The sequence below is a fragment of the Hemibagrus wyckioides genome, linkage group LG04, assembly GCF_019097595.1.
Source record: "Hemibagrus wyckioides isolate EC202008001 linkage group LG04, SWU_Hwy_1.0, whole genome shotgun sequence".
In the NCBI taxonomy this organism is placed as follows: domain Eukaryota; kingdom Metazoa; phylum Chordata; class Actinopteri; order Siluriformes; family Bagridae; genus Hemibagrus; species Hemibagrus wyckioides.
In genome coordinates, this window is record NC_080713.1 from 6,975,879 (window position 1) to 6,986,158 (window position 10,280).

A 10,280-nucleotide genomic window follows, 5' to 3' on the forward strand; every position below is an offset into this window, starting at 1 on the left:
TAAATATGCAAACAGGACAGCATCCTTCACATCCATTTACAATACTAGAGGGATTAATATCAACATGTACTTTCTACTTTATGAGTTTTTCTCATCTAACAAGGTTGACAAAACATGATATCGAGATCCCTATATGGAAGACATGCTAAGAGGCAAACCTAGCTTCTTTGGTTTACAGTATATGGTTATTCCAATGCCTAAGCAGGATCTGTAGCAGTGTATAAGCTTTGCATAATTCAACAAGCCGAAAAGTGGGTTATTTTGGATGTTCTGTTTCACATGGCTTTTCTATAGCTTTATCAAACCATTAAACCGGGGGTTTGCACGGTATTATCAGCACCTAAAGCAAAATGGAATGGAATAAAGTTACAAAGAGTTGCAAATGCTTACAGGAATTCATTGTGTGTGTGTGTGTGTGTGTGTGTGTGTGAAATTATAATTAACATAATAATATATTTCATCGCATTGCCTCGGCACGCACAAGAACAAACAACACGTCCTCGCGTGATTCCTGATAAGGAGACGTTCAGACAGGAAGAAGTTGCAGACTTCTAGTCCAGGTTTTCCTGATTTTATTTCTCTAGCTAGACAAAAGCATTATCTTAAAATCGCAAATAAAACATTGTACACCACATAATGATGTCTGAAAGAATGAGAGCAAACCAAATGTAATTTCACTCCCTCTCGGAATAAATGTCAGAAAGGAAGGCCAGAAAGGAGTGGTGTATTGGAGAAAAACAAGAGAGTACCGAGGGGAACAGGAGAGCCTGCAGCGAGCACAGTGCCATCTGCTCTCCTCATGGACTACTGCATCACCCCCTTGAACAATTTAAAAACACACACATACACTCATACACAATCTCTTGCCAGTTTATCAGTTATTAAATCGGTATACTCTACAAATTAATGTATGCATACAGTCATTCTCAATTTCCACTGTAAACGTCAATTCATCAACAATTGTTCTTTGTTGTCGCAAAATAATACTTCCTTTTTTAAAAATTCTCAAATATCTGTTCTTCAATGATCATCTCAGTCTCTGACTCTTCTCTAACTTTCATCTAACTTCTCATTCTTCTACTTTATCTCTTTCTGTATACAAGATAAGCAAGTTTTACATGCAGATGCTGGTTTTCAGTTTGGCCCATGAATTTCATTGTCTGTACCGCTTATCCGATCTACCCTCAGGTCATGGGGAGCCTGTGACTATCTCAGGCGTCATCAGGCATCAAGGCAGGATACACCCTGGGCGGAGTGCCAACCCATCGCAGGGCACATACACACACACACACTCATTCACTCACGCAATCACACACTACAGGCAATTTAGAGACTCCAATCAGCCTAGAAGCATGTCTTTGGACTGCAAAACATGCAAACTCCACACACACAGTGAGCGGGAGCGAGACGCAAACCCAGGACACTGGAGGTGCGAGGTGAACGTGCTAAGCCACTAAGCCACCAAACCACCAAGCCGATTGGCCCATAAATAAAATACATTTTTAGCATTTGTGTTAGCATTTCAGTAGATATTATCTCAGTCAGGGGTCAGTTTAAAAGATTTTTGATTTGTAATTCCATTCATATTTGAGATTCCCTTTGAGCCTTTAGCATGGCTCAACTTGACTAACCATCCCACAAGATTCATTAACACACTTCTGATGACATGGTGGTGGAATGAACTTCCCCTGGTGGAGTCAATAATTGCCTTTAAACGAAGTCTAAATTCCCATTTCTTCACCACACTTGAATGAAAAGCAAATAAAAATCATTTTAGAACGTTGACGTCTAGCGGATTTAGCTTTAGGATATCCATTCAATATTTATTTTTGCTGTGCTCGATTCATTAGGGCTTCTGTTACTGAGTCCCAGATCACTCTCTTGTGTATCAGACAGTGTATCACCTTACAGCCTAGACAGAAGGAATGTAAACGATAGGAGAAGAAAATCTCTGTGTTTACTGAAAGAAGATGCTTATGAATTATTGACCTCTCTGCTCAGGTATTCAGTTCCATGATATTTCTTTCCACTTTTGTTCAGTATTGGTCAAAAAAAAGAAAAAGAAAAAGTACACCATGGATTAAATTCCAGTCCAGGGCAATCTGTGTGACAAGAAAGAAAGAAAGAAAGACAGAAAGAAAGACAGAAAGAAAGAAAGAAAGAAAGAAAGAAAGAAAGAAAGAAAGAAAGAAGGAAAGAAAGAAAGAAAGAAAGAAAGAAAGAAAGAAAGAAAGAAAGAAAGAAAGAAAGAAAGAAAGAAAGAAAGATTGTATTTTAATTGAAATCGTTAACTTCTTTTTGTATATATTTGTATATACTTCATAAATTTTCAATGCTAGTGTTAGACATGAAGTCATTTTTTTTGTCATTTCATTTTCAGTATATATTTTTTTTTTCACAGTTCAATTTCCTGTAGTTCCATTTCAGTTACTTTTTTATTTAAACATATTTTAATATTATATTAGATTAAGTTAAAATAAAGCCCATATTCATCTATTCTATATCACATATTCGATATCACATGTACAGATTTTGTTCTGTTCACACACACACACACACACACACACACTGTCTCTCTCTCTCTCTCTCTCTCTCTCTACCACTCGCTCTGTCTCACACTCAACCAGACATGCACAGATACAGACACAACACAACAGTAATATATTACCCTTGCGTGCAAAACCTTTATGAACATCTGTATCTTTCACTTTCACTCACTCACACACACACACACACACACACACACTCTGTATCACATTCAGTCAAACATGCAAAAATACAAATACAACTCAAAAATATACTAGCCTTGCGTGCAAAACCTTTACAGAGTTCAATCTGTAACCTTCACTTTCACACACACACACACCCAGAGTACATGCATGACACTCATTACAGCACCACACCACCATCACAGCCCTCCTTCATATTGGAAGCAGGAACATCCCTGAAGCCAAAACAGAGCCTCACTTTCCCTTTGTAGCAGGCCTATAAAAAGCACATTGAGGGTAAAAAAAAACAAAAAAAAACAAGAAGACTGCATGCAGCAGGAGGATGAAAGAGAGAAGAGAGTAAATAAATCATTCACTTGGAGCAGAATCTGTGCACAGTGCAAATATTTGCAGCGAGAGTGTGTAGCTGTGTCTACACGGCTCAGTAATGAGGATGAGGATGTGATGTGTCCTGACAATAATTAAACACAATGAGATACAAATGAGATCATTCTGTTTATTTTCCCAAGACTTTGCCTTAGATTTTTCTAGACTGTGGGGGTGTTACATCTTTATATGGCAAAAATGTGAAAATATGATCAGGAAAAGTGAGCAATTCTTCTCACTACTAGTAGCAGGGCTTGAGGTTTTCAGTACAAGCTGAATTACTTCAGTAAAATATTGGAAATACTGTAGAAAATTTTTCTTTGTTTTCCTGACAGGATTTTTGAAGAAAGTGATGCCAGCACCTCACTCACAGGATGGTGGTAAAAGTGGTTAAAGCTCTGGGTTGCTGCTCAGAAGATTGGGGTTTTAAACCCCAGCACCGTCAAGCTGCCACTGTTGGGCCCTTAAGAAATGCACCCCCCCCACCTCCACCCCACACCCCACACACACACACCCCCACCCCCCAGCACCAGGGCCACTGCATCATGAGTTAGACCCTATGCTCCAAACCTCTAAGGATGGGATATGTGAAGAATGAATTTCATTGTGCAGTAATGTATATGTGATAAATAAAGGCTAATTAACTCACTCTTAAATTAAATCCCAAAAAAATAAATTAAGTAGTATTTCTTTCTTTCCCAGAAATAGCTTTTGTTTAACTATCTGCAGTTTTATTTATGATTCTTATTCACCTAATACTATTACTTTACTTCATTTTTACTTTACTACAGTGAAAAAGTTCAACATTTCTCTTAGCTTACATTCCTAACTAACAGATATCACACCTTCTGTATTTAGCATGGCAGTTTGTCTAATGACAGAAACCTGTTAGCATTCAGCCAATTGAACGAGCCACGTGCTAGCTAACATCTGAGAGATTAGCAGTAAACCTGCTCTTAGCCTCATGCTAACATTCGCCCAGATTCTATGTTTCTTTGAAGAAAGGCTCATTAAATTTACCATCAGTGTGATTTGAGGCAGGAATTTCCATACATTTTGCCTTTAATGCTTTAAATAAATGTTAGAGGTTATACCTTCCAACTTGAGTTAACTTTTTTAATTAGATTACGAGAGTGGTTTGCAGTCTTAATTAAATAAAGGACTGGAGTACCCATTTTTCATCCTCACACCTCAAAGGCTGGGGGTTTGATTCATACCTCCGTCCTTTGGGCATGTCATTCTCCCTGTGTTTTTTCCTAAGTATTAGCTGATTGGCATCTCTTAATTGTAGTGTGTGTGTGTGTGTGTGTGTGTGTGAGTGATTGTGTCCTGCTATGGGTTTTCACCCCATCTAGGTTGTCCCATCACCTTGCACCTGTCTTTGCTGACAGGAGTAAAACACAGCATGATTTTTTTTTTTGCTGTTGTAGCCTCACGGTTCAACATGTTGTCCATCCTGAGATGCTCTTCTGCTCACCACAGTTGTACAGAGTGGTGATAAGATAAGATAATCCTTTATTCATCCCACAACAAGGAGATTTGCATTGTTACAGAAGCACGAGAAAGACAGCTAAAGAAAAAGATAATATCCAGACAAGCTTGCTTGAACTTCTTATCAGCTATCAGTTACTGTAGCTTTTCTGTCAGCTCCCTTGCCCTTTCTTTGTTAACCTTACTCATCAACAAGCCATTTCCATCCGCAGAACTGCCACTGACTGGATGTTTACCTTTTTTTATTGCACCATTCTGAGTAAACTCTAGAGACTGCTGTGTGTGAAAATCCCAGAATATCAGCAGTTATATAAAAATACTCAAAACAACCTGTCTGGCACCAACAATTATGTCACGCTCAAAATCACTGAGATTACATTTTTTTCCCATTCTGACAGTTAAATCGAACATTACCCGAAGCTACTGACCCGAATATGTGTGAGCGAGTGAGTGTGTGCGTATGTATGTGTGTGTGTGTGATGTAGCTACAATATCATATGATTCATATAATACAATTTAAAGCATGAATACTTTCAAGAATAAATGTCCTTCAATCTTTGGGCCACATCGAGTCTTTATGGTAGGTAACAGAGTCATACAGTAACAGAGCCTAAATAAGTAATTAGGTGAAGCTGATCGCATGCTGGTTTTTCTCACAGGCGGCATGGTGGCTTAGTGGTTAGCACTTTGGCCTCACACCTTCAGTGTCCTGGGTTTGAGTCTTGCTCCTGCTCACTGTGTATGGAGTTTGCACGTTCTCCCCGTGCTTGATGGGTTTCCTCCCACAGTCCTAAGACATGCTACTAGGCTGACTGGAGTCTCTAAATTGCCCATAGTGTGTGAGTGAATGAGATTGTGTGTGCCCTGCAATGGGTTGGCACTCCATCCATGGTGTATCCTGCCTTGACGCCTAAGATAGGCACAGGCTCCCCGTGACCCAAGGATAGATCGGATAACCGGTACAGACAATGAAAAAAAAAATTTCTCACATGTGATTTATATAAAAATGCCCATTTTTATCCCTCACATATGCAACTTCTGAAGGATTTGTCCTGCTTGTCTTGACCTTCCACTGCTGCCATCTAGTGATCAGATTGTAACATCAAATAAGGGCTTAACACTTACAGCAAAGACACAGCACATTTTACAAAGAACAAATCAACAAATAATAGCATTCATAGATGATGTCTGTCTTTTTTAAGTTCAGGAACCTGATCACTGTGTGAGGATTGAATCCATCGCAGGAGCAATGAGTCTATAGAAAGAAGACTATAGGCTCTCACCACCACCATGATCAACTTTGTTCTGTTGGGGTTTGCGTATATTTACACACCAGGGTGGAGAGCCACCACTATCCTCAAGTAATGAGGTGTTAACCGCCTCCCTAGCGCCTACCCTGTTTTATGACCTATTATATTACATGCTGTATAACAACTTCTGCCTCATATGGGCAGCACTGTAGAGCAGAGGGCAGTGTAGGTGGCTTGAAGTTGACACCCTGTGTAGGTTTCCTCCAGTCATCTTAATCTACCCTACAATCACATTTCAAAAAACTTAAAGGTTAACATAAGAAGAAGAAATTCTAATTAGAATTCTTCAATTTCTATATCTTGGAAGCATTTCTGTAAGGTATTTCCTATAGAAATCATCTTACAGGACAAGACGTAAATATCACGAAGGACCACTTTTACAGGATCTTTGTTTCGCAATTTATTTGATTTATTATTTATTTATATGATTTATTTAAAGATTTGTGTCCTATCAATTGTTAACTATTAATGAAATTCTCTAATTATAAAGCAAATCTTTTTTTTTTCTTCTTTTTTTAGAGTCAACCTCCAAATAAGATATTCATTTAAACAAAGTTTCAATCAGATTCTAAAAATAAAATACACTGGAAATTGACACATCTTTTGACACGTGCTGCCTAAATGACTACCCTAAACTGCCTCTGGGTCAAACTGAAACAGATTTTCACATTCTTGGAAGAGGCCCGGTTACTGAAAATGAAATGAAATAAAAAGGTCTCACATCCCCAAAAGGCGTTAACATACAAATCAAACAGTACATTGTGCATTATAGAATACTGTTTGTGTTAGCAGGTTTCACTTAGCTAGCGGTTTCCATGCATCTACAATCGAATCTTGAGATAACATGACACTATGGACTAGCTAGCTACTAACTTTTTCACTAGTCCTATAAACTAGCTACTTATGGACTTAAAAAATGGTAAGATATTCACATATCCAGTTCAGTTAGATGCTGTATGTTCCTACCTCTTAGTGTTCACACCTCCTACGTCAGATTACACTTTAGAGAATAAACTGCTAAAGAATACTGCTGTTTAAGATGAAGCCTAACTGGCTTTTACCTTTTTCCTGTGAAACACAATTGGACCTTATTGTTTCTGTGACAGCACAACTGCTGTTCATCCCGCAGCAGGTACAAGCAGAAAACTTTTTTTTTTGGAGCCCCTCCAAAATATGACTCAACCTTCACTGTGAAGTGTAATCAAGATGAAGAAACGCTCTACATGCATTTTCTAGTGTAGTGTTAAGTAATGCCACTGTATCTTAGAAACAATGTACTGTTGAATGATGACAGATTAAATCAATTTGGGCATTTTACGCACTACTAACACCAGCGGAGTTTCAGGTGGAGTTTCGGGGCTTCGATGATATCATTGTTGAGAGAATACCTATCCATCCATCCATACATACATCTATGCATGCATCGATCCATTCATTTTCTCTATCACTTATCCTACACAAGGTCACAGCAAGCCTGGAGTCTATCCCAGGGGATGAGGTGCCAACCCATCGCAGGGCACAATCACACATGCACTTCCGTTCACCCACTACAGATAATTTAGAGATGCCGAAGTCTCTGGATTGAGGGAGGAAACCAGAGTACCTGAAGGAAACCCCTGAAGCACCAGGAGAACTCCGCTCATGTAAAGTGGATGTAGGAACTGAACCCCTGTGATAACCACCAAGCCTCTGTGCCCCCCTGAAAGTATAAAATGATAAGCAAATAGTTTAATTATCTTTTTTATTTCATTTCAAAGTACTTTACTGGCATGACTGTTACCATACAATATTGCCAAAGAATAGTCAATTAAAAAAATAAAATAAGATCACAAGTAGTGAAAGGCATCAGCATTTGCCTGTTTTTTTGTTGCTGTTGTTGTTGCTTGTTTGTTTTTGTTTTTTCTTATTGTTCACTTTGCATTGCATGTTTTTGTCTAGTTTGCTAGCCACCTCCCTGTATCCAGAACAGGACATTCACATCAATAGTGAGATTTACAGCACCGTCAGAAAGGGCAGGAGAAAGAGGGGCTGATACCTGGACTAACTTGTCATCTAGATTACATCATTGCATAGAAATGCCACCCCGTTTTGAACAACTGTTTTCCGTAAGGATTCAGAATGAAGTCAGTTGTAAAGTAAATGATTAATAAATGAATCAGTAATGAAGGACGCACACTTTCTGAAGTCATCTGACTGTTTGTGAGTCCAACCTGAGCTGTGGCTAGTGTTACAGGACAGACGTGTCTGTGCTAAATGGAAACTTACTGTTTACTTAGTGTGTGCTTTTTTCATACAGAAAGAATGTTTTAGTAGCTTATCTCTCTGGCTAGATGGCTATCATCTGTTGGAGGCACTGGTGATAAAGGTCAGATTTGTAAATGTGCCAGCTGCTACACCCAAGTCTGAGACTACTAAAGCTGTATACTACCACTCCCATGATCCTCAGCCCCCACGATGTCATCAAATGACCTCCAAGCAAACACCTGCTCTGGATCAATAAACAGACTGAAAAATACGACATACATTTATAAACTTGAAGCGTCAAGTGGAGCGTCTCTAAATATTCTGTTTTCAGGGTTGACATTTATTTCCTTTTCATTTCCCTTTTTAAGCATGAGTCATAACTTCACTAACCAGACCAGTTAGACCCGGGAGGGAAAATGAAATTAAAAGTCATGAAAAACTAGTCTGTAGTCTGGTGAGCTGTCTGATCAACGCAGGTTTGGAATAATGATTGGATAAACTGGAGCTGGAGTCAGAAACCCGGCTAGTTTTTGTTACAGGCTATGTTGCATTATTATTTCAGTTTTGGGTCCCTTAAACACATAGTTGGGTCAACGGTCTGCCAGTTGATGACCCTTGTTCTAGAACATTCAGTCTCATTTCCATTGTCAGGAATACGTATATATGTTATACTGTTATCAAATTCAAATCTAAGCATATCTCTGTAAACTAACCTCTATAATTTGCATATACTGTATATTCCGAAGTAGCGGTAGTGGTGTCATACCTTCATCTTAAAATCTACAGTGAAGCTAATTGGAAAGATATTTGGGTGTGAGGACGGGGAATGAGTCTGGACCTGCTGAAAAGTCTTGCGAGTTTACGTGGTAGCCATGAATTCTCACAAATGGTTGCAATGTAATGTAATTGTAATTGTTTGTGAGCTAGCTAGCTCTGACACAATATTTACATGCAGTCTCCTAAACTTCTGACTTTTCAAGACCAACCATCTCTAATAAGATCTTATCTATCGCAAATGACCACAAACAAATAGATAAACAGGACTGGGGCCGAATTATAATTAACAGAATTATTCACAATTAGCACGTGGCACTAACAGCGAACGCTTATCATAAAGGGTTAAGAATAATCCACCAGTGTATCAGTTCCAGCAAATATACTGAATCATCAAATGATGTCTCATTAGCAGCATGCCATGACCACTCCTTTTTTATCGTTATGCAACAAGATGGGAACTGAATTGCATAGTGAAGTTACTGTAAGGTTACCTAGAAAAGAGGACCTGAAAGCTATATGAGCACGTAACCAGAGCAACAGGTTAGTGCACATGCGGGAAGATTTGAATGTATAATCAGACAACTATAACAGCAGGCGAACCACAAGCTTGCATGGTTTCGTGAGCCTTGCTTGTTTCAGCCTTGTGGTGAATAACATGACTGCTAGGAGCATCTGTCTTTCTATTACAACTGTTGAGGAATGTATAGCATGTTGTAATTCGGTAATATTTCTGAACAATATTTAGGCAGAAGATTTAGCATATAGGTCCACAATACTTTAATGACTTCATGTTCTTCCATTAGGAGAAAGTAAAAAGACAAACTGCTTAATCTCTCAAACATTAGCTTGGATTATAATCACTCTATCCATAAAAAATGGACAAGTATATCCATTTCTATCCATCCATCCATCCATCAATCCATTTTTCTACCTCTTATCCTACACAGGGTCACAGGAAGCCTGAAGCCTATCCTCGGGTATTAAGAGCCAAAGGCAGGGAACACCCTGGATGGGGTGCCAATCTATCCTAGCACACAATACAGAAAATTCAGAGATACTAAACAGCCTACAATGCGTGCCTTTGGACTAAGGGAGGAACCCAGAGAACCTGGAGGTAACTCCCCCAAAGCATGTGGATAACATGCATGCAGTGTGCACACAGGGTAGATACAGAAATCAAGCCCCCAACCCCAGAGGTGTGATACAAACATGTTAACCACTAAGCCACTGTGCCCCCATGTAGAGCTTTGTTTCTTTTAAATGTAGAAAATAAAAGTAAAAGTAGAAGGAAGATTTAACCTAATTGGTTTTAAGTATAGGAACAAAGTAATGCCATGAAAATCTTAAAACTGGCTGCTTACAC